The sequence below is a fragment of the Myodes glareolus genome, chromosome 5 (genome assembly GCF_982192425.1).
Source record: "Myodes glareolus chromosome 5, mMyoGla1.1, whole genome shotgun sequence".
Lineage (NCBI taxonomy): Eukaryota > Metazoa > Chordata > Mammalia > Rodentia > Cricetidae > Myodes > Myodes glareolus.
Window position 1 is genome coordinate 28,881,047 of NC_142030.1, and position 24,161 is coordinate 28,905,207.

General features: G+C 45.3%; 1 protein-coding gene across 10 annotated transcripts in view; it reads right to left on the bottom strand.

Moving 5' to 3' along the window:
- The window catches only part of Erc2 (ELKS/RAB6-interacting/CAST family member 2), a 919,008-nt gene that overhangs the window by 102,283 nt on the left and 792,564 nt on the right, over positions 1–24,161 (bottom strand). Inside the window, exon 20 of one of the 10 annotated variants that reach the window (XM_087906205.1) lies at positions 11,296–11,679. The exons of the other annotated variants lie outside the window; for them this stretch is intronic. The gene's annotated coding sequence lies outside the window, so the exon portion shown is untranslated. Of the gene's footprint in view, positions 1–11,295; positions 11,680–24,161 lie in introns of those variants that run through there. 10 annotated transcript variants of the gene reach the window in all.

Genomic DNA, 24,161 nt, shown 5'->3' on the forward strand with positions numbered 1-24,161 from the left:
CGAATGAGAAAATAAGGTAAGCTCACTGAGTTAACACATCCATTGCACCACTGGGAAGAAGACTCAGTTAGCTTCACCTCCCCTCAATGAGGACAACCAATTGGCTGGCTGTTCAGCTGGAAGGCAGCCTACTGGGGTTCCCAGAGCTCTTGGTTCTAGGCACAGGTTTCCAACTATCTAAGGGCCCAGTTCAGATCAAGTGAGTCAGAAAAACCATGTTAGTTTATGTGTGAATAATGGGCCTTTGGGGGCTTATTGGAATGAAAATATTTGGGTCTTAGCAACTGTTTAGGCTAGAAATTGTCCAAGGCGGAGAGTTGAAAGGGAGCATAGGCTCCACAGAAGGGCATCTCAGCTTCCTCAAGTCTTAGGCGGCCTCAGCGCTAGCTTTCAACTTCTCAACACCAGCTACCAGTGTTCCCAATCTTCTTGTTCCTCACCGTCCAACCACCTCCATGTCTCACTGACCTCTATAAAATCTGACTACTACATCTGACATGTCTCAAGCAGACAAAAAACATGAACAAAGGTCTCTGAGGGGCCTTGGTATCCCCTATTGTTTCTTTCTCTTTCTCTCAACTTTTTGTTAAATAACATTTAGAACAATCAGAGAAAAATAGAAAAGTGTGGCTTGAGATGCCAGCTCATCAGTTCCCAACCTGTGGGTGGTGAAGGGGTCACCTATCAGACACCCTGCATATCATGTGCTTACATTACAATCCATAACAGTAGCAAAATTACAATTATCAAGTATTAATGAAAGAATTTTATGCTTGGGGATCACCACAACCTGAGGAAGTGATTTAGAGGATCCCAGTGTTAGGAAGGTGGAGAACCTCTGTTCTAGCAGAAGCCGCAGTGATTCTCCTAAGTCCCATAAGTAACAGCTGCTTCAAGAGGCTGGTTATTAACTCTGGAGAAGCTAGGCTTTAAGCATAAAGAGTTTCCCAGGTAGTACACTCTTATAGACCAGTGTGTTCACGCTTCATATGTGCTGAGTTCTTATAGACCAGTGTGTTTACCTTTCATGTGTACCGTGTTCTTATAGACCAGTGTGTCCACCCTTCATGTGTACCATGTTCTTGTAGACCAGTATGTCCACCCTTCATATGTACCGTGTTCTTGTAGACAAGTGTGTCCACCTTTTATGTACTGTGTTCTTGTAGACCAGTATGTTCACTCAACACCCTTCCTATCCTATGCTTTGGCCTATTTGTGCCCCTCAGAGTACTTAACACTAAAGTCACACAGTGAGTTCTGTGGGTGTCAATAAAGAGGCTTCCTAGGGAAGCCTGCAGTAATGGTACACGGACACGCCCGGTTTCTATCAAGAAGGTAAGGAGGGAGTGTGGGTCTGCTTCAGTAGGAATGTATGTCTGCTTCTTAAACAAACCCGGGGCTCTATCTCACCCACAGGACAAGTACTGCCCTCCTGATGTGCCGTCTGTATGAGAGGCACAGATCCCCGATGGATCACTGTTAGAGCCAACAACAGGAGACGACCCAAAGCCACAGCTCTATACTGGGGCTAGTGAGGAGTCTCACTGCCACTGCCCAGCAGTGGACAGAATCCCAGGTGGCACACCAGCTGGCATCCGGCGATGAGCTTCTGCAGGCCCAGAAATTTTACAAAAAGATAGCACAGATCCCTAAGAGTTTGATTCTGAGGCACAGATTTATGGCTTTTATCATATTAATAAAGAAAAACTAAACAATGTTTCTAATAATTTTCTGAAATGTAATTTATCATCAAGTTCATACTCTCGAGTGTGAAGTTCAATGATTTTGAGTAAATTAGTACCAGTTTTAAAACATTTCTATGGTCCTTGCCCCAATCCCCAATCCTGTCACTGTTTACCAAAAATGTTGGCTAGTTTCTGCAACGAAAGTTCTAGGGCTAAAATAAAAGTGCTTTTAAAAAAAGGTACCTTTAAAGTGTGTGTGTGTGTGTGTGTGTGTGTGTGTGTGTGTGTGTATACAAGTTTCCAATGGAGGTCAAAGCCACTGGCTTCTCTGGAACTAGGGCTAGAGGTTGCAAGTTGCCTGACGTTAATGCTGGGAACTGAATTACCAGGAAAGTTCCTGCCCTTCTCCACTGAGTCAGCTCTCAAGCCCCACGACTTTACATTTATTTATTTACTTTTACTTTTTTATATGTCTGGCTGTTTTGCCTCCATGTATGTATGTACACCACATGCTTGCTGGTGCCTGAGGAGACTAAAAAAGAGTGTTCGTTTGTACCCTTTCAAACAGGACTAACAGCTTGTTGTGAGCTTCCATGTGGACACCGGGAGCTGAACCAGAGTTCTTCTGCAAACAGAACAAGCTTTGAACCCAGCCAATTGCTCTAACACTCCCAAGCCTTCCTATACTTGCTAAATATGGCAATCCTAATCCAAGACCAAAGCAGAATTAAGCCAAGAAATGAGTGTTTGTGGCTCAGAAGGAATGGGATATTATAAAGAAATCTGAACTATTTTGGTAGATTTGAAGTGTCTCAGCTCTGAGATAGTCAGAACCTGGCTCTAGATAGAATTCAGCCACAGTGACAACTTAAGGAATTCACAACTCAATGCTGTTTTACGAGAATGCCTGGGACCTCAGGCACTCAGAGGATCATATGCCACATTTGCCTTGAATGGCTGAAGTGGATGTAATCGTTAGCCCTGCAACTCACAATCAGAACAGGAAAAGTGACTGTTAGGAGCACAAATTATAGGGAAGTCATTCTTGACCCTTTTGGGGGGGGTCACAAATTTGAGAGCATTTGGCAAAAGTTGTGGACCTTCCCCTTAAGAAAGTTCATTTCCAGTTACACTCCTTTACAAAGTATTACTTTGGAGGCAGCGAGAGCTTCTTAGAGCCCAGGATATCCACAGGCCATTTAAGGTCCAAGAGGCTTCCAGGGGGACTGACTACATGAACCCCCAAATTCTCTGCCTTGATAGTTCTCCCTCTTATATAAGTGTGGATGGAAGAAGCTGGGCCACGGGAGAAACTAAAGCAGGAAGGCATGGCTGGTTGCTGTGCACCATCTATCAGTTGAACAATGGAGAACTTGCTGGGCTTCATGGCCTCTGGTTTCATTGTTAGGGAATGAACAGGCCAGCTTGACTGTTCGCACAGGTCGTGTCCTTCAGACCCAGCGGCCAGGTTTCTGGGAAGGGCTCTCTTAGGTTCTGGAGCACTGCCCGAGATTTTGTATTAAATTTTTTTTTTTTTTTAAACACTGGCTATGTGGTGACCGAAGTCAACAAAGCAGTCTTAGTTCTAAATCATCTGATTATCGGATCCTGCATCTGCAGCACAGAGGTCAGGAAACAGTTGGGGAGGTTCTGGGACATTTTTCTTTGAGTCTAAGAGAAAACATTTGGCAGGGACAGAAGAGAACGACATCCCAGCCTGACCACTTTGCCATTCACCAACATTCCTTTCCTCTTGCCAGCTGCTGGCCTTTCCTCACAGGGCAAGCTGTCTACTGCTCCAAACTGGCCGCTGGTCCTTTACTTCAGTTTTAGGAAGTTAACTTTCTTTGGAGGTAACCAAGTGACCAAACACAGACTGTTGAATTAGGTAATAGTCTCAATGGCCAAAGAACAGGTGTGTCCAGCTCTAAGCCTCACAGAGTTTAAAGACATCTACAAATTAGATTCAGCTAGTTTTCAAGAAGAAAACAGTCAAGGGCAGGGGGACAGTTAAATGCCTTACACAACTTTACTTACATAGCCAATGCAGAGAGCGCTATAGTCATACTGGCTTGAAGAGATTAATCATACAACCTATAATGGAAACTAAACAAGAAATAATGTATGTTTTATTCATTTATTTTTCTGCAAGACAATCTACCACTTTAAGCCAGTTTATTATCATGTCCATTGACATGAACCATAAAACTAATTCGAATGTTTTTTGGTACTCGCTGACATCTAAGCAGTGTAGTCCGTTCACGGTGATCACCTCAAAGACTTCGTTGTTCGGGTTTTATCTTTCTCTGCCCCAGTTCCTGAACAGCATGAGAAATGCACAGCCCCTGTTCCTGCTTGTCAGGGTACTAACGGCTGCTCTGAAGAGCACGCCGGGAAGTAAAGTTCTCCACTTTGTGTGAAGACTTAAGGGGGAAAAAAATAGAGAGCTTGTGTAAATTACGGACAAAGTTGACAAATTTCACGGCTTAGTCATGGTTAACATATCGAATTTCATGCTTTGACAGAGATTAACAAGAAAATCATATTAGAGTTCCAACTATTAGTTGATTCTTAGGTATTTGGTAAAGAAACTCCACGGTCTCCAAAGTCCCACTGCCCATTCAGTACCACTTCGGTCTTTCCTGCAATGGACGTCCACACCTCCCCCCCAACCCCCGCCAGGCCAGCAAGAGCAAATGGGGTCTCCCAAGCTCCTGAGTTACCCGCTAGTCAGGGTAGGGGCCAGTCGGTGCTTAGCAGGGCCAAAGAGGGGGCTCTCAACCTCGGTGGAATAAGGCAAAGTTTAGCATTTGCAACTCAGTTGATAGCACCGTGGAGCTTAGAATCCAGCCTGCTTCTGTGCAGCACGGAGGTCGGCCTCGGTGCGTGCACTAGGGAGGGAAATGAAATGTCACTTTTGAACTATGATATTTGAGTTGAAAAGTAAGTTTTCCTATCTTTATGAGGAGGCCATACAGCTGAGGTCTTGCTGTTAGAAGTGGCCTGCAGGCAGGGACTTCAAAAAGCCTGCTGCCTGCCATTTGGCCTCAGGGTTCTGCATATCCTCTTTCTGCTAAGAGGCCTGCTTGCCTGTCAGCTTTGCATAAAAGATGCCAATTTGTCAGCCGTTTGCTTTTCTTCTCTCTTCGAGTCTTCCTAAGGAGAAGCTCCCTCCACCTTCGGTCTTCAACATGGCATGTCCCACTAGCAGCGAGAAATCCATTTGAATTCTCCCTGTCTCAGACCCATTTCCTTCCCAGGCTGTCCTCCTGGACCTTATAGGATGTCCTTAATCAGAACCACATTACTAAGCGAGAGGAAGTCCTCCAGCAGAGACTGGCAAGATTCAATGGCAAATTAGTTTCAGAATGTGGAGGGTCACATTGGGAATAAAAGGCGCAGTTATCTATTGTGTTTTCTTTAGTGGAAAGAATTAAGGCAGGGTGCCAACTCTAAAGAAACCTGGATTTGAATAAGGAGTGGCTGCTTGAGAGAGGAGCACCGCTGATGGTGAGCACAGCCCTCAGCTGTGGGATCTCAACTCTTTCCATTCCAGGCATCTCCGACAGGGGCAACAATTGTCTCTCTACACAGATGGGGCTTCTTTCTTTCAGTGTACCCACGTCAGATTAAAAATAGCTAAGTTTCCTTTTTTCAAGGTAATTGTCTTATGACTATGTGTTTACACGCACTTACCTCACTGCATCTGTGTCAGATAAGCACATTTAAAGAATAACAGCCACATTGACTGTCTCATGTGCCACGATACACAATTGCACACTTAGTTTCCCAAATCAGCACGGAAGAGACCATCTTTGTCCTCATTTTACAGAGACTGAAGGTGACTGTACCCACAAGGTTAGAACAGAGAGCCCAAGGTCACATTCAAGAGAACATGACTCTTCACGCTGTGTGTGTGGATGTGCATGTGTGTGCATATGAGTGCACTGTGTGCATGAGCACGTGTGTGTCTGTGTGTGATGGGCAAGGGTTTTTGAGCATGTACTTGTTTGTGTGGTTGTGTGTGTGCACTTGTATGTGGTGAGTGTATGTGGAGACCAGAGGTTAACATGGGATGTCTTCGATTGTTCTTCATATATTTTACATTTTGTTTCGTTTTTTTGTATGTGCATGAGTGTGTGGTCACGTGTGTGCCAAAGTGAATGTGTGAAGATCAGAGGACAATCTGACCTTCTACCATGTGGGCTTTTAGAATTGCACTCAGGACATCAAGCTTGGTGGCACGGACCTTCACCCATTGAGCTGTCTCACTTTTCATCCACCTTACATTTTTGAGACAGAATCTCGTACCTAACCTGGAACTTGCTGGTTCAGTTAGACTGGCTGGCCAGTGAGTCTCCAGGGCTCTCCTGTGAAGGGAATCCAGATGTGTATCACTGTGCTTTGCTTTTTATGCTGTGCTGGGGACCTGACTTAGGTCACTTCCGGAGTCATCTCCTAGTCCCATCTGTCTGTGTTTCAACTACTGAGTACACCCAGCTGAGAAGTGAACATGGATTCCACTAACTGGCCATGCTGATAGTAGGGAGAGTCAGATTTCTAGGATGGGTTTGCAGAAGGAGCCATGTTACTTGGCTAAGGCGTGAGTGTTAACCAGGGGTAGGCTTTAGCTGAGTGTGAGGCTTCCCTCACAGGACTGTAGGCTAAAGGCTATGGGCCCATGCAAGGAAGAGGACGGAGGGAGAAGTTGTGGAGAATGCCAAGATTAATTTCATGAATTTTTCCAAGTCCAGCTTGGCTGGAGAGACTGGGAGAACCGGGGGGGGGGGGCAGGGTGCTGAGAGGAAATCTGCCCCCACCCACTTTCAAACTGCTGGCATTCCTTTATCATGAGTGTGTGCGCTCCAGAGACCTGGAAAGCACATTTCCAGTACACCCCCACCGTCTCTAACACCTTGGGGGCAGCAACAATTTGAAGGAACTTTTTCATCAAATGCCCCTCCATAAACCCACTTCCCAGGAAATGGAGCACAGCATGGACGCAGCAGACCGCATTTTCCACCAACAATGAGCATTGTGGGGAACAGGTACTGTATTTAAACGATTGCCCTCCAGCTTTTCTGCCAAGTCTGTTTTTCAAGGAGACCTGCATTGCTGGGTTGAGGTCTCCTTCCCCTCTGGCCATCAGGATTGGGAAAGGGAATAGGCCCCTGTCTCTTCAACACCCATGTGTAAAACGCCAATAAACAAACCAGCAAAGACCTACAGGCCTAATTGCCTTTTAACTCCACCAAGATGATAAACTCCCAGAGCAAGAAGGAAAGACTCCCAGGGATTTAACAAGTTTATCTGTGGCCACTTGAACGTTTTCTGTCTGCCTACACTTCAGTGAATTCACTAATAAAAGGATAAAAGGGCCTGAGCCCCAACCCTTCAATGACTAAGAAATCCCAGATTTAAAACGTATGGCCAGCAAAAATTAAGCCATTAGCCAAGCTTTCCTTCGGGTGTTTGTAAAGGCTGAGGTGAGGGTGGTGCTTATTCCCAGCACTGGGAATTTCCCCTCACTGACTGAAGACACCAAGCTTACCTACAAAAAAAGACCTTCTCTTCCAGGTCTCTGAGTTTAAGTGACAATAATGACAGGTGAGAGAAGACCACACTGGTGCTGGGGGAGGGTCCCCAGGACTCTCTATTTCCACGAGGGACTTGGAAGTTTCACTTTGTGGCTGTTTCTGTTAATTTACAACAACTCGGGGTAGGCGGATAGGAAATCCAAGCACTCCGCACATACTAGAATTAAACTGAGAAAGAATAAATAGGAAGACTGGGCGCACTGGATACCAGAAGTGGGGGCGTGGCCTCCCCGGGCAGCTGGCTCACAACTTTTGCTTGGATCAATGTGAAATTTCACTTTCCGAATTTATTCTAAAGAAAGGATAGGATAAACAAATAAAGGTCAAGCACAAGGAACTTTCACAGGAGGCATTTTAACAAGGTCTGGATAGACAAAGCCAGCAGCGTTGGAGGCACACACACATCGATATGGAAAGGCATACAATACGTGTGTGAACTTTCAAGAGCAGTTTTGTGAATGTTTATAATATAACCTCATTCTTTTTTTATTATCATGCTTTATATAGAAAAATAAAAAAGACACATAGTTCCCTGAAATGTTAGTATTTCTATGAGGTAGATTTGAGGGAATTTTTGCTTTCTTATACAGGGACTTGTATTAATTGATCACCAATTAACTTTTGCAGTGCTGGGCTAGGCAAGCCCTCTGCCACTGAACTTTCCAATTATTCAAAACCTTCTTATTTTGTTTTTATTTGTGTGGGTGACATGGGAGAAGGGGGGCACACGTGCACCTGGAGGTCAGAGGTCAACTTCCAGGAGTCAGCTCCTTCTTGCTACAGTATGGGCAACAATGATCACACAGGTCTTCAGGGTTGGTCACAAACACCTTTACTGAGCCATCTTCCCTGCTCCAATTAATTAAAATTTTTAATAATAAATATAGATTGTATGCTGGCTAGTTTTATGTCAACTTGATACATGCTATAGTTATTGGAAGGAGGGAAACTCAACTGAGAAAATGCCTCTGTAAGACTGAACTATAGGCAAGCCTATAGGACATTTTCTTAATTAGTGATTGATGTGGGAAGGCACAGCCCATAGTAGGTGGTCCCACTCTGGGGTGATAGTCCTGGGTTCTACAAGAAAGCAGGTTGAACAAGCCATGAGGAGCAATCTAGTAAGCAGCTCTTCTCCACGGCTTCTGCATCCGTTCCTGCCTAAAGGTTCCTGCCCTGTTTGAGTTCTTGCCCTGACTTCCTTTAGTGATTAAGTTTTAATCACTATGTTAAGTGGAAGTCAAATAAACCCTTTTCTCCCCAACTTGTTTTTCATCATATTTCTTCAGAGTAATAGTAACTCTAAGACATACTGCCTTTAGAAATTAGTTAAAACACATACACCCCTCCAAAAACCCTACCCCTCCCACACACCACCACTGTTCTCCCCAACAACAGGAAGAGAGTCATGTCTAAGACGTCAGGGGACGACCTTGCTTCCTTTCATCTGAGAGCCATAAACACAGGACCCATATGATAACATATGACTTTCATTGGTACAAAATCTCCAGAGAAATGAGAACTAAATGGAGCCACTCGCTGTAGGCTCAGTTCTCAGCAGTGACCTTATTGGGTAGCTCCTGTTTCTCCCGTCCCTTTCACCAGGAGACAAATGCCCTGAGATTCTCTACCACGCTGACCTGCTCATGTTCTCCAGCCAGAGCAGCCTGGAGCAGGGAGCCCGCCAAGGGAAAAACCTGGAGCGCTATTTTTCTATTAAAACCTCGTCCATGTTTTTCCTATTGGAACCTGGAAACAGGACAAATTCTGAAGGGATCCAAAGGAATTTCTTTAGAAAAGAATTCTGTTAACACCAAAAGCTCCCCAAGCGCCACACAAAGCAAATGCTAGACTTCATTAGGCTGAAATGTACAAGCAGGGTTCAAACCCAAAACGATCCGTCCTTCGCAGCAGGCTGGGCTACATCAGGGCTTATGCGTTTGTACACTGATCCCCTCGCATGCCTGCATCTCCCTGCTTCATCATCTCCTAATCAGGTCCAGATTTTTCTATTGCTCCCACAGTGTGAGCCATGGAGTTTCAGATTTGGGAGATGCACTGTGGAAGGCTATGGAAGTACACAGGAAATCTGGATAGAAATACACTCCCTGCTGAAGTTATGTGGCAGACCCCTGAGAAGGAACAAATGGAGCACAGAACTTGGAACCTAACTGGTCCCAAGAAACTGTTAGAACGCGGGTGCCTGTGAGGGTTGTGTGTAGATATGGTGGGGAGACTTTCTGACCAGTGGATGGAGTAAGCGGGAGTTGAGAGGATTCCTGTGAGCAACGCTGCATCCGTGTTTTAGGTATGCCTGCCAGAGCCCTAGACTGCTTACTGAAGGATCAGATTTATGAGGGATAAGCTTCATCTCCGCAGTTCAAACACAAATGACCTCTCGGTGGATTTCATCTGCAACTTTATTTGAAGGGCTGTTCTTAAAGTCATTTTAAGAAAGTTTACTGACTTCATAGATGACAGTATTATATAACATGAGCCCTTCGTGGCCGAGCAAGTGACAGTCACATCTGGAGCCTGCAAATCGGGGTTAGGCTGTTTGTCGTTCACCTTGAAGATAGCTCCACTCCACTGGCCAGGGAGTCCCCAGGGCAATTGTGTGACTGAGCAGTGTTATCAAATTTATTTAAACTATGCATTCTTCTCAAGACTGGCTCTGTTTTCATTTCTGTTTTCAAAGTGGTAGCCCTGCTTGATATTAACACATCTCTTCCAATAAAATAATTAGAAAACGAACCAAGATTTAGACAGCTGAATCTAGTGTCCAGCTGGTTCAAAAGCTAGGCAGAGTGTTTGGCTACAAAAACTCATTTTAAAAGTCTGCCTTCAATTTCACGTACTCCGGAACCAGAGACAGGGAGGCATCTCCTCACAGCTCACGTGGATCTAGGAACCAGCATCTACTTGCTTTCCACAGTGACTCTGCAGATTCCAAGGACGCCTGGGCATAAACACACAGGCTTTCACCCTCTAACCCCACACCGCCTGCTTCCTCTGCACCACAGCATCGGAAGCATCTCCTCTTCACAGGTATATGGTCTTGGATTTGTCACGCTGAATGCGAGACTTTACGAGGCCAATAAAATGACAGCTGTATAGAGGGGACTGGGTGGCTTTTTTTTTTTTCCAACTATGACACACCACTGCCTTTAACTCCAGAGGATCAGGAACTTGAAAGCACAGAGATCCACTTAGCTCGGTGTCTGTCATAAAGTTCAGGCTAATCACATTTCCCCCAACTTGCCGCTCTCTCTTAAATCCTCAAGCTTCCCCGAGCAGACCTAACTGATACAGGTCTTGATTATGCTTTCTCAGGCCATAAATTCTAGATATTTATAACGTAACTGTTGTCATTTGGGTCAATTAAGATGCTTTTACTGGTTTGGAACAACTACCTATGGGGCTTGTCAAATACCCTGACAGTGGTTTATGACCCTTTCTGGTGATTTTTATCTCACAGGGTTATGAAAGATGGCTGCATACAAAAATCACCAGGAAGCTTCTGAAGCATTTTCCCTGCTTCATGATAACCCATACCTGTCTCTCCTCTCGCCCCTTTTCTACTCACACAGAAACAATTCGACTTTAAACCCTCTCCTAGAGTTGGTGCTTTTGGTGGCCTATTCTCCTCCCAAGGCCTAAGAGGAAGAGATAACACCTCATGAGACGCTCTATCATTAAAACACAACACAAAACAAGCACCTAAGTAGTAGGTTGGCTAAATAAGCAGCTGGAAACCCCGTGCTTTTCAGGGCCCCGCGTCTCTGCCGAGAAGGCTTGCCTTTACTTTTCATGTGGGGCAAACAGTCCCTCCTGACAAGCAGAATAGATGGCAACAAAGAATGGAATTTATTGGGGGATTTCACCCAGACAGGTTACAGCTTCTGCCTTTCTGGGATATTACATCCTGCTGTGTCTTCCTTTCACCGAGCCCCTAGGTACCTACTGTTTTCCAGGCACTGGGCTAGACCAGGGATAGAGAGAGATCAGGGAAATTGGGGGGGGGGGGTGCTGGAGAAGCAGACATGTTCACAATGACTCTGCCAAGTGTTAATACACTCCAGGAGAGTTATGTGCACGAATGTCAAAGGCACCGACAAGTAACTTTGCTTCTTTAGGGTAAGGGAAGGTCAGAGATGCTGGCTCAGGAAGAAGCTTTTCTAGTTTGAGCCTTTGCAAATGCCAGGAGAAAGACAGGTCAGCTGAGTGGAAGAGCATCTCCAGCAGGCAAAGCAAAAGCAAAGGGTGGATTTGAGAAGACAGGATGCATGGGGACTTCCCACCACGCTTAATGTCACTGGTAGCAGTAGGGTGAGCTGAGGTCAGAAGGGTACCGCAAGGCAAGGCATTGGATTCCTCAGCCAAGCGCTTTCTTCTTCCTGAGTCAAAGGAGAGGAGGCACAATGACTTTCCCCAAAGCCAGCTGGGTAGGAACCACTGCCCCCCACAATGTCTATTTGCTCCATGGCCTCTCCACACCCAGGTAAATCTCCTAGGCTAACTTGGCACGCAGCATTCTGAAAGAGTGGTCACACTTCCTGAGTGAGAGAGCATTCCAATTTTGATTATCAAAACAGCACTATTTGTAAAGCCAGGTGGAGCATCCACAGTTACACCTGGTAAACACACAACATGCTGACACCATGCAAGACATTGTGGTGAGGATGAGTCAGAAGGGTGGTGGCACAGGCATGACTTCAGAGTGCAACGTGATCCCGAGGGACCCAGGGACACACACTGGATTTTAAGTTAAACGGTCTTTCATCTCCTTGCTTTTCCCACCCCCTAACATTCTGATAATACAGCTCTGTTTGAAATGGACACCGAGAACAAACATCTACCACAAAGAAAGATAGCATTTGGAAGCTACAACTTGTAGTATTCCATACCACAGATAATGCAAATTACTGGCTACCATTCCTTTCCCCAGACTGGCTGCTTAAATAGGCTCTGTAAACCCTGGGGTCAGAAAGTGACAGTGTGGCTCAAAAGGCTGCAAACCACCTAATGACAAAAAAAATAAATTCTCAAAAATATTTTGGAGGTGTTTGTTGCTATTAAAAATGTAAAATATCCAGCTTTGTTTCTCGACACTCTGTCCTGTTACATAAAGGATGAAAGCATCTATCTATATCCAAATAGAAGAGGCTCGTGTTCCTAAGGAGGGAGCAGGGAAGGCTGGAGTTGCATCCCCCGTGCCAGCATCAGGCTAGCTTGGAGTGGGATTTGGACAGCACTCATGTAAACTTGGAACGCTTTTAAAACTGAGCATCCTCATTCAATACCCAGCTCTCTAGCTCTCCTCCAGGAACAGGGAGGTGCTCAGACCCACTCCTGCAGAAAGCCCAGGAACAAAGGAGTCAACTTTCTTTCCTTTGTCCTAAGACTCAGGGGCAAGACTCCTTGCAAGTAGTGGAGGACGACAAAAAGCCACAGAGAACAGGGGTCAGAGTACCTCCGCTTGCTTCATGCTGCAGAGTGGAAGAAAACCCTTCTGTGTCCTCTGGCCATTGACACTAATGTCAATCTTTGGCTCGGGGGTGTCATGAGGACGCTAGACGGTAAGGCATGTAAGGGTGCCCACAATCTGTGGACCGCTCAATAAACAGTTGCTATGACTGGCTCTTCTAGTTCCCTCCAAAGGCAGACCTGAAGAACGGGGAACAAACAAATAAACAGAAGACATGCAGGTGATCGCATGAGGGCCACTTCGGGAATAAAGAGGAAGGTCTGCGGAATGCTGGCCGCTAGTCTCTCAGAACAGTGAGCTAGGGCTCTGAGAGCTTCAGTAGGTCAGGAGAGGGAGACAAGGCCAGCTTCAAAAACTCAGAGGAGGCTCCTGAGGGGGCATTTCGAAGCTGACTTCCAGAGAAGGATTTAGGGAAATAATAAGGGCATTTAAGATAATGGCAGGCCACAATCACACGGACCCGGAAAAAGCAATGAACACTATTTTCATAAGAGGAAAAAACACCCCATTATCTGGGAGCGGTGGAAAATTCATAAAATCTATACAGGGAACCATCAAGGGACTAGGCACTGGAGACGGAACCTTAGCAACTAGGAACAGAAAGGGGATGGGTGAGTTGTCACAACAGGCTGGGACTGTGGGTTAGACAGGCTCCCACAGCTGTGCGTCAGAGAAATAGTCCCCAGAAACTGAAGGTGTGGTGGTCACCCTAGAACTATACTAGGACAGACAGAAAGGAGTAGCCAGAAGAGGTACTCTGTGGGGAAAACTGGGGGGCTTCCAGGGGTGATGAGCTACACGGGGTCTGGAGATTTCAGGGTCTGACCCTCAGTACCCCTGAGAGACCCACCAGACATGGCTCGGGCCCTGACTCATTGGCAATTCAGCTTCTCCCGTGCAGAATGGGAACAAAGAAGGCTTATTTCACATGGACTTTTGCTAGGCTCATCCTAAAGTGGGGGAAAAATGGTGACTATTTTGGTCATTTGGTTATGATAAAGGCAGAAATAAATAAATAAGTCTGCACATGGTCCTAAGCTAGCAACTGAGACCATGGCCAACCCTCAGGTCTCTCTTTCAGGTTCACTGGAATCTAGCATCAGCCATCCCATGTCTGTCAAAGAAGTCATGGTATCAGTGTAAATGCAAACACAGTGTCCCGTGTCAGCCATCTAGCCTGCTTCCATAGAGATTCCTTTCTGAAAATACAAGGCTCAAGGAAAATGATGATAGTTCACTTTCACTTAAAAGAAATTAAGTTGCTTAAGAAAAAAAAGAAAGGCTAGTACTTCTTTCCTAAGAGGAGGGAGGGGGAAGATGACACATTGCACTAGTGATTACCTGCCCTTTGGAAGCCCCGTCAGCAGCACAAAGGCTTAAACTGAAGCTAAATCCAGGGCACATTATCCCTCTAAGCCCACGCCTTAACTCAAGGGGACTGAAAGGCATGTCTGCATTTCTGCAAGAGGAAATTTTTTAGGGAGCACCCTCTTCTCAAGTAGGTGTGCGCCAAAAAAAAAAAAAAAAAAAAATCTAAATCTAAACGTAAAATGAACTTCTGCTTTAGTTACTTTATAAAACAAATAGTTTCTCATCTTATGTTTCCCAAAGATCATCTTGCACAATACAAACGACAAAGACAAGCTGGGTCTGACCTGGTGACCTGGTAAGTCTGGAACGAACAGCTAAGGAAGTGGGTAGCTGGGGAAATTCTTGCTTAGCATGTCTTTTTGATCCTTGAAAACCACCATTGAGGGCCCTGAGTATACATGCTTTTGCCTCTCCATTAAGCTCATGGTATTTGGAAACCAGGTTTTGAGAAAACCCACATAATCAGAGGGGATCAGGCAAATGACCAAGTGCTGACGACTGTCAGTGACCAGCCCTGGGGCTCAACAGACAGGAGGACTTCAGAAGGTCCAAGAACACAGCAGAAGAGAGGCGCTGGGGTGTGCACCGAGGGTCTTCTCTGAGAGCCCCACAGCCCAACTGGCTCTTCACTGCTTGAGTGGATATCATTTTTCCATCTCTTACTTATGTAACAGACGGATATTACAATGTAACATTAGCTTTTACTAGCCAGCTTTGCTGCCTTAATGAATCAGGTCCAGAGGCAGTGATCGCTTTGATTACAGTAGGAAACAGGTGGTTTACTGGGCTTTCTGGATGGGGAGAACCAGAAAGGTAATTTCGCCAAAATGCTGGGCTTCAAAGATTTGCTACTGTTTCCAGAGGGAAAGACACCCATTCCCCTTTGCAGAAGCTCCGTGGTTTCTCATGATTTTTCAGCCAATGGGGGTTAGTCAAGGTTGAAGGGTTCTTGTGCAGGGATTTTGGGTGACCCATAAGGGCCAGGTGTACTTGGGGAAGTGGCACCATCTTTTGAGTCCCATTTTCTAGCTTCTGAATTGAAACCTCCACTGGGCACTGGGTGAGTGTATATGTGGGACCCAGCACAAAAATATTCTCTTTTGCTATTAATACAATATAAAAATCACATCTTCTACCTCTCTCAAGTGTAGTGACTCAAATCCATGGGTAAATTCTTTTGAATGGAGAAATTTTCCCTTAGTAACACAGGAACAAGCAGAAACGTGAGTTCAGTTCCATTGTATCACTGGGTCGACTGTTTTAGCAGACAGCTCCCCTGCTCTGGATCTCCTGAACAAAGTGGATTGGCCATGTGGGTGACCTAATGTTGTCCCTTCATGAGGTGAAAGTTGTAAATTATGTGGGTGAGTGAAGAGACAACATCATCTTAAAGTGACGCAGCTGCAGGGTCACAGAACCGCTGGGTCCCTGAGCTCCGCTCTTCCTTGACATTTCTCTAGAATTCAGTTCATCGTCTGGACCTGGTGCCATTGTTCCGTGCAAGGAAGAGAGGGTAGAATCACATCACAGCTACTGATTCCATTCTTTTAGTGACTGACAGATTCTTATTTTTACTTAATTTTGTAATTTTTAAGTAAATGTCTGAACCCAGTTTAAAAAACAAAAACCAATCAATCAAACAAACAAACTAAAAAAACAAAACCCCCAAACCCTAGCCCAAGTATTTGTGTCTTCTCTACCTCCTTTCTCTTCTATAAACAGGACAAGGGGAGATCTTTCTGTGAAAATGAAATTTTTTACTGTCCCATGAGATGAGAGCTCACCAGCACTGTCTAATGCTGAAGCACTAACTACTCATTTGACGTAGCCATTGAGTTCTTTGGAAAACGACCAGTATGATAGAGGAACTATATTTTTGTTACTATTGAATTTTAGTGGATTCAAATTTAAACAGTCTCACATGGCTAATAAATACCTCAAAGATTCACCTTTCACCCCTGTGAGTTATCTCTGCTGTTCTCTTGCTGATGTTGTTTTCCATTTTATTTACTCGTGCCTTTGAGTTTTAGCTTCTGTCTGTATTTACTCTAAAGGTTATTATGAAGACCAGGCATTCACCAAGAGACAGATTACAACAGTACCTGCCCAGCCTTAATCCCTTCTTCCCTAGATCCCACCCAGTCCTCAGGCTCAGGAGAAAACAAACAAAACCGTGGAAATGTAGTTAGAGAAGGGGAAAAACCAAGGACTCCAGACTAAAGCAGGTCAGGTCCCGGCTGGTGCGGTTGTCTCTCTTCCCCAGAGAAAATGATTGGACTCCAGTGTGACCGTGAAAGGGAAGTGGAAGTGTTGGGGTGCAGTGTGGCCTTGAACTCCCACATAGAGGGATTCCTTGTGGGGTGGGGTCAGGGACCCTGACAGATGCTACTCTGTAGAGGGTTCTGCTGGCCCTGATAAAATGGAGAAGCCGCGGAACGTTTTTATGTGGGGGAACGCTTCATATGACTAGAACTGAGAATTGGGAGGTTAGCTTGTTGGGATTTCTACGACTTAAGAGAGAAACAGCCAGAAAAGAACAGGTAGCTGACCATAAAGGTAGGGCTTTTAGAAGGAAGTGCTACTCAGGTTTGCAGACACTATCCCTCCATAAAACAAGCATCCCGTACTCCCCGAGGCCTTGCTACCTGCTTCATGCCAATGAGCAATCTGCATCCTGAAGCTTAGCATTGGCAGGACAGCGAGGCGGGATGAGAACTGAATGCCCCAGGAACAAGCAGAAGCCCTGAGTAACTAACTCTGGAGTGCTCGGGTCCTTTCATCTTTGATGCCTAGACTTGGGTGGTGTTGGAAAACTTGCTTCAAATCCTAAGTAAGAGGGACCAACTTAAAGCGCACTACTTAAAAGTGATGTGGGAAGTACTTTAGATGAAGTTAAATTTAGGTTTTTATTAGAGTTATTCATTGCTTCTTACTACTTCTGGATTGTATTCTAAATGGACAAAGACTCCTAAGCACATATACACAGAAAGCCATTTATGCCATAAAACAACCAGCTGTACTAGGCTCACAGTGGTAAACTCTACAGAGTGGGCACTGTGCTACTGAACACAGGCACCTACGTTGAAAAGTAACAATTTCCATGACAGGTACCATGGTAAATAGGGCTCAGTGGCAGAAAGGCCCTGGGATAGTTGGACGGCCCTGGGTTGGTGTGGTCGGGGTAGTTCCTTTTAAGAAGCTACAGCTAAGCTGAGACCGGCATGATGGGAAACCTTCAGCCTTTGGAGAGAGGGGCTGTGGGCACTGAGCACAGGTACGGCGGTTCTGGGACTTTGGGGTGATAATAAGCTGGGTACACTGGCAGCAGAGCAGAAAGCTGGAAGTCCAGAACTGGGTGAACATAATGTGTGGTTTGTGACAGGAAGGGGAGGGGTATACCTGGGAGCAGCTGGACCGTCCCTGGCAAGCAGAGTAAGGGCTGTGGGGTACTGAAATGTGCAGAGCCACTTTCTTTGCATAGACGATCAGCAAAGACACTCTCTGCATTGCCTTTCTCTCTCCAAAGAGATTAGACCTTGATTGATCAGAAGGAATTTCCTCAAAGGGAAAATTTCACAGGTACCTGTTGTGCAATGAGCTGGGGGAGGAAACTGAGTTCTTCCAAATACTCACCAGGCATCTCTAGCCATCAAAGTCACTACCACAGGGGCTTAACAGAGCACAGGAGCCTCCATGGTAGGTACATACCGTCACCTCAGGTAGGTGACTCGGAAGCTGTACCACCTCTAGGTTGAATATAAATATTTTTCCTGCCACTGGGAAAAGTACAGAAAAATAGGTATGCCACTTGAAAATTAAATGGAGAGTAAATACCCAGAGTAGCTGGGCCGAGATCTAGATAAGGGTGGGGAATCTAAGAGTGGGAAATCACGTAACACAAAATAAGAAAGAATTTCGGCAGTAATGATTGGTGGGGGGGGGCTAGATGGAAAGAATTTGGAAAGTAAGAACTTCCAGATGGCCTTGCTGGTGAAGATAGCTATATATAGAGACAGAGGGGCTAATTAGTTCCTGGGCCAAGGCCCCAGTTTCTGTTGAGTGAGTGATTGTCTTGTGGTGGTTTAGTTCAATACACACCACATCGTGAGTAAATTAAGTATTTGAGGGTTTTTTCCCCCCAAGCAATGGGAATTGCCCAACCTTAATATAATTAATTAAGAGTCAATGAATGTTTAATTTAGTTCTGGTACTTGTACCAGCAACACAATGAGCTCTTTGTCTTGGCCGAGGTTCCTAAATATTGGGAAAGGGAGAAAGGCTGGAAAAGAGCAAGAGTTAGTCAATAGTTTTCTCCCAAGTACTCTGATGCACAAGTTGCCTCCCCTGCGCAGCAGCCCATTCAGTGAAAACCAAGAGCTTATCCCTGGAGAAGGCTGTGGATCTTCTAGGAGCGAAGATGCTGCCTCATCCCTCTCTGTTGGCATCAGGAGGTACAAGGAACACTTTCAAACTGCAGGTTTTTCAGCTGACCAGACCATCTTTTCTGGGTGCATGCTCAGCTACACTTTCTTCTTTCTGGGTACCTGCTCAACTGCACTCTCATATTTCTGGTACCTGCTCAGCTACACTCCCATCTTTCTGGGTACCTGCCCAGCTACACTCCCATCTTTCTGGGTACCTGCTCAACTGTACTCTCACCTTTCTGGGCGCATGCCCAACTACACTCTCATTTGACGTGTTCTTACTTTTGTGTCATAAGCAGCCAAAAGAAGGTTAAGGAAACCTAAGGGATTGAGATGGGCTGAGTTGCTGAAATATTGTCTCTAGGATGCTATAACCAAATGAACAGCTTTTGGCCAGCCTCCAACCATCATCTGGCAGATGACTAGACAAAGATGTGTGGATTGTTATTGCTGCAGAATTCCCATTATTGACTCCTTGAGAAAATTCTAGTAAAAATGACAGTGAAAGGTGCTTCCATTCACTGTGTCTATCGCGTGTCAGCCCTGTGAATGGTGTTTTATTGTCATTCTCTGAATCAGCGCTCACAACAGGATGAAGCAGCCAGTGTCCTGACCACTCTCCATGGAGCACACAGAAGCTGAAGCTGGAGGGACCCTCTTGGTTCGTAAATAAAGAACCTGGGGTCACAGCAAAAGATGCTTGATCTTGCAGTCCACACTAACTTGTATTCACACCCCATCCTGTGCCAGGTTACTCTCTCAGTGAATTCTCACTGTGTGTAAGAGCTGGAAAGACAACTAAACAGCGGGGTGACTTTGTGTACCCCAGCAGAAGAAGGCACCATTATTTTTGTGCATTTTTTTTTTTGTACAAAGAAGATGCTGGGTGCTGTTTTCATACCAGCCTGCAGAGCCATGAACGGGTTAAGAATGATCCCTGGATCTGGGTCACTGGTTTCTCATCCTGGTCAAGTTTGATTGAGAACTAACACGCTAGAGAAGAGAAGGAAGGAAAACCGGGGCACAAACGGACATGAGAGTGGAGTCATTTCGCCTCTGGAAGCTCATCGCAGTTCACTGCAGCGCTGCAGTGAGGTCGGGTGAGAGGGATAGGGAGGCAAGGCCAATGGGTCCAGTTCCCACTTGCCTATTCTACTAGTTTGGTTTCAGTGGAAGCACAAGGACACCCAGCTTGGCCCAAGGTTAATTAACCTTCATTCCTATCACACCCTGTAGGATTTAAGTGTCCTGTGATGATTGCAGGTCTAACCTAGAACTTTACAGCAACACCACAGAAGACAACCAATGCACCACAGACTTAGAGGCCGAAAGAGCCTTGGGAATTGTGGCGAATAAAACTTTTTCCTCACTACTGACTTGCAGCTGACAAACTCAGTGCAATTCTGTAGGGGAAGAGAGAGGAGAAGAGGGAACTGGTTAGTTTCAACTTCTCACTAGTTAAAGGGCTTAACAGTGATCCCAAGGTAGTGACCAGGATACCCTTAAGCATCCATTTCTTGGCACACATCCTCTTCCCATGCTGCATTCTGTCCTCAGCTGTCCTGCACACCCTTACTGTCCATCTGCCCATCTCTCCAGTTAATCCCAACAGAGCCCTTATTGCCTGCACCTGCTGGCACCAAAAAAAAAAAAAAAAATTCAAAGTAAAGTTCCTTCTTTTATTGAGCTTTAGGACAAATAACCAACAACAGGTACTTTGCCTGGCTTACAGACACACTCAATAAATGCTTTCTTAAGATTCACACAGAAACCAAGACAGGACAGTCCTGGGAACCAGTATGGCTTCAGCAGCTGTGAAAATGACTGATGCAGAGAAGGCACCCATAGCATGGATTAAAGGGATGAATGGTAACGTAGTGGGGTGGGTAGCTAGAAAAGAATATAGCAAATTCTGCATGGGGGGGCACTTTCCAGGGACACCAGGCAGCGGTGTCTATGGAGGAATGACTCCCTTGTAAGGGGTCTTGTCTTAGTTCAGGAGCTGTGATCTCAGGACTCTGCAGTCAGAAGGACCCCAACAGGAATCTCACTCTGTCACCTCATTACCATACACTCTGGGGCAACAGTTATTTGTCTTTCTAAGAGGGCAAAATAAGAACCTCCCTTTCTAAGTTGCTGGGAAGACTAGAAACTGGTCAAGTGAAATGTAGAAGAGATACAAGCAAATCCTACCAGGAATTCCTATCAGGCCTAACTGAAAGCTCCTTTCCATCCATCAGCCATCTGTACTTCCTATTTACCAGGCATTAGCTGAGCCCTCTAGAAATGTCAACACACTCCGTGCTCATAATAACCCCGTGAGTCAGGTACTGTTATCGCCCGTTCTGCAGATAAGGCAAATGGGAGCAAAGAGGGTAAACAGCTTGCTAGAGTCACACAGGCAGGAAGTGGTCTAGCAGAGATTCCCACACTAGCAACCTGGCCAGTATCTGTGCACTCAGCCCCTGTGATGTACTGCCTGCCAAAAGAGTACAGGCTTACTTACTTCTTTCTTCTCAGGCAGGGGAATGGGGGTGGGGGTGGGGACAATGTTTTCAACACTAACCACACCTTAACCAAACCTCAAGAACATTATGTGAGATAATACATATCAATTAAAGAACAAAAAACCATGATTGTAAAAATGGTCATATTAATATGTCTGTCATCCTGACAGAGTACAACTGAACCCATGTAAATGGGACTCTAGTGTCTATATACCCTTCCTTTCCTCCCCTGAAGCTGTTGCGATGCCATATTTATAAGACCATTTTGACAATTACATTTCTATTCTTTAATTATTATGATAAAATTTATTCATTAGCACAAGTCAGAACTTTCATATGACATAATTTAATTTTGCAACAACTCAATGACATTAGGTGTTGCTGTCTGTGATTTGAAAAGGATGTGGAGAGAACTTCCTTCATTCCAACCCCCCATCCCCACCCTGGCCAGGCCTCTTTCCAGTCTTGACACACTGTGAAGCTGAGTACAGCCAGAGCCTGCCTGCCTGGAGAGGGAACCACATTCCACAAGCAAAGGCAGCATGTCAAGGGGACTGCTGGGTTGGAAGAGGACAGCATGGGGCTGTGAGAGCATGTCAGAGGGGCATCTGCTCAGACCATAGGGACGCTCTTCCCTGAGGAGACAAACGGCTGGCATGGTTTGGAGTCTAAAATCCACACAATGGGAAGAAAGAATCCAAGACCATCTGGGTTCATCCCTGTCTTGTCTGGGACAACCCAACCAGCCCTAGTGGGAGTAGGACCCATCTCATGCACTGCTCTGCCTGCCCTTCACAAGGCAAGAAGGTCATACCCTCTCCAAATAATAGCATTTTAACCACGGGGGAGATACTACAGGATAACAAACAAGTACCAGATATACAAGGAGTCCGTGTTTCACGTGTTATCTACCATACTCAACATACATGTTTGAAAAGTGAGCAACTGTTCTCTAGCTCTTTTCTTAATAGCCCAGTGGCCAGCCAGGCACATTTGGGGACTTCATAAAATCAGCCCCTGTCCCTTGCTTATGGGGACATAAACCATTAGCTAAAATGTCTAACTCCCTTCACTGGACTGAACATCTTGGGTCAGATTCTATTCTACTTCCTGGCAAAGAACAGGTATTTAACATAACATGTGCTGACAGCACAGGCACATACATGACTCCTCAGTGGTCTGTCTTGCATGTAATAAGGGGATCTGCTCATACCATAGGGGGATTCAAGTACTGATTGATGTTTACTATATGCCAGGCACTGTCTAGCCCCTGAAGTCACGGAAGTGACGAAAGTAGATAGTCTGTCCTTACGGAGCTTACATTCTACTGGTACAGAGGAGACATGACGTCAGTGCCTGACCCTCCTGTCTCCTTTTCTTCCTCCTCAGCATACATACAATGCTTAGAGGCTAAAGGTGCTGGGTGAGAAAGGCCATGTATTCTGTCACCTCCCACATGGCCATTTAGAGGCTCCATTCATCTTTTAAGAGCTGGGGACTTAGCCATGGAGTGTTTCAGGTGTTGTGGGCACATCAGTTGAAACCTCTGCCTTGGACAATTTAGCACAAAGGTAGGTTCCCTCTTCTTTCCAAGTATGTGACTTTGAAGTAGATCGTTAGGCATGGCTATAAACTCAGGTGGGGGACTACACAGACACAAAGGCTGATCATGAGAAGCTGCTCACACGAAGACAGACAGAAGCTGAAGGCACAGCTTGTCCCCAGCATCACATGTGGTCTGTCTGTGCATTCTTCCGAAATGCCCAGGCTATCACAACCTTGAACTGCCCAAGTCCTGTGTATATGACTGTGCTCCGGCTATTCATTGGGACCAGCTCTCTCTCCTTCCACCATCTTTACCTGAACTTTACCTATCAAACACTGTTGGTCGGGCTATAATCTGATCCTGACTGAGATTCACCTATGAGATGCAATCTTGACAAGCCATTTGGAATCTCTTCTGAAAGAAAACACAAGTAAAATCCAGCATTCTTCCAGGGGAACTAAAACATCCCCAAGTGAAGCGCCATCCATCTGCATCAGAACCTGCCTGGAGAACACCTACACAGACGCTAAGATTAGAGCATCTTCATAAGTGGTCTCAGAAGGTAGTGTGGCTCATCTGCTATGGCTCTCGTCTCCTGTTTCCAGTTAGAAAGACCACTTTGCATGTGTTGTGAGGAAAGGCTGGCAAAGCCATGTCTAGAAGGAGCATTAAAAATATGACCAGATCTCACTCTGCAGGGGTCTCCTGCAACCTGTTGAAGTAATTCTTCCCTCTAGTATAGCAACAGCGAAAGCTCCCAGAGAGACAGCCTACCTGGATTTATTATTTCTTTCTTTCTAAATATCCTTTTTTGGGGGAGACCTCTTATCCAGATAATCAACCACTGGTTATTTTAAAAGTGTGCTAATATTTAGACAAATCCTTCTAGATCTCTCTCAGGTTGGAACAGGAAATGCTTTATGTCATTTTAATGTTTATCAACATTAGTGGTGAAATCATATCATTCTGAGGAAAAACCTTTTCAGATGGCTTTTGATATGGCTTCATCAATTAGAATGTAAGGTCAGGACCATGCACAAAGGAAAATCACCTATAAGGGATGTGCTCACCCTCTCTGAAGGTCAACAATTTTTACCATAGATTTGGTTTTTAAATTTTTTTTTGATTTGTTTTAACCTTTTCCCATTCTCACAATATCCACAGTAACCAGGGATGGGGAGAATAAAACAAACATAACCATATTTTTAGAGGTGGGGTTAGCATGCACTATCTGAGAACTGAAGGGTCTGCTTCTAGTCTTTGCTTTGCTGACTGGTAACCTTGGGCAAATCACTCATTCTCCGTTTTGCTATCTGCAAAACGGGTAAGTAGCATCCTTCCCTACGCCACACAGCTGATACAGGGTTGAATGCCACATCTCTGATGCTGTGGGTCTCACCCAATGCATAGGGCATTTTAGATGATCCGTAATCATCTAAATGAATGAATGGTTCTACAGATTTATCTATCCTCACCAAACTAGTAAGGCTCAAAATCGGGGTTTGGCAAGCTACCCTTGTGAGAAGCCAGCAAGTAAATAATT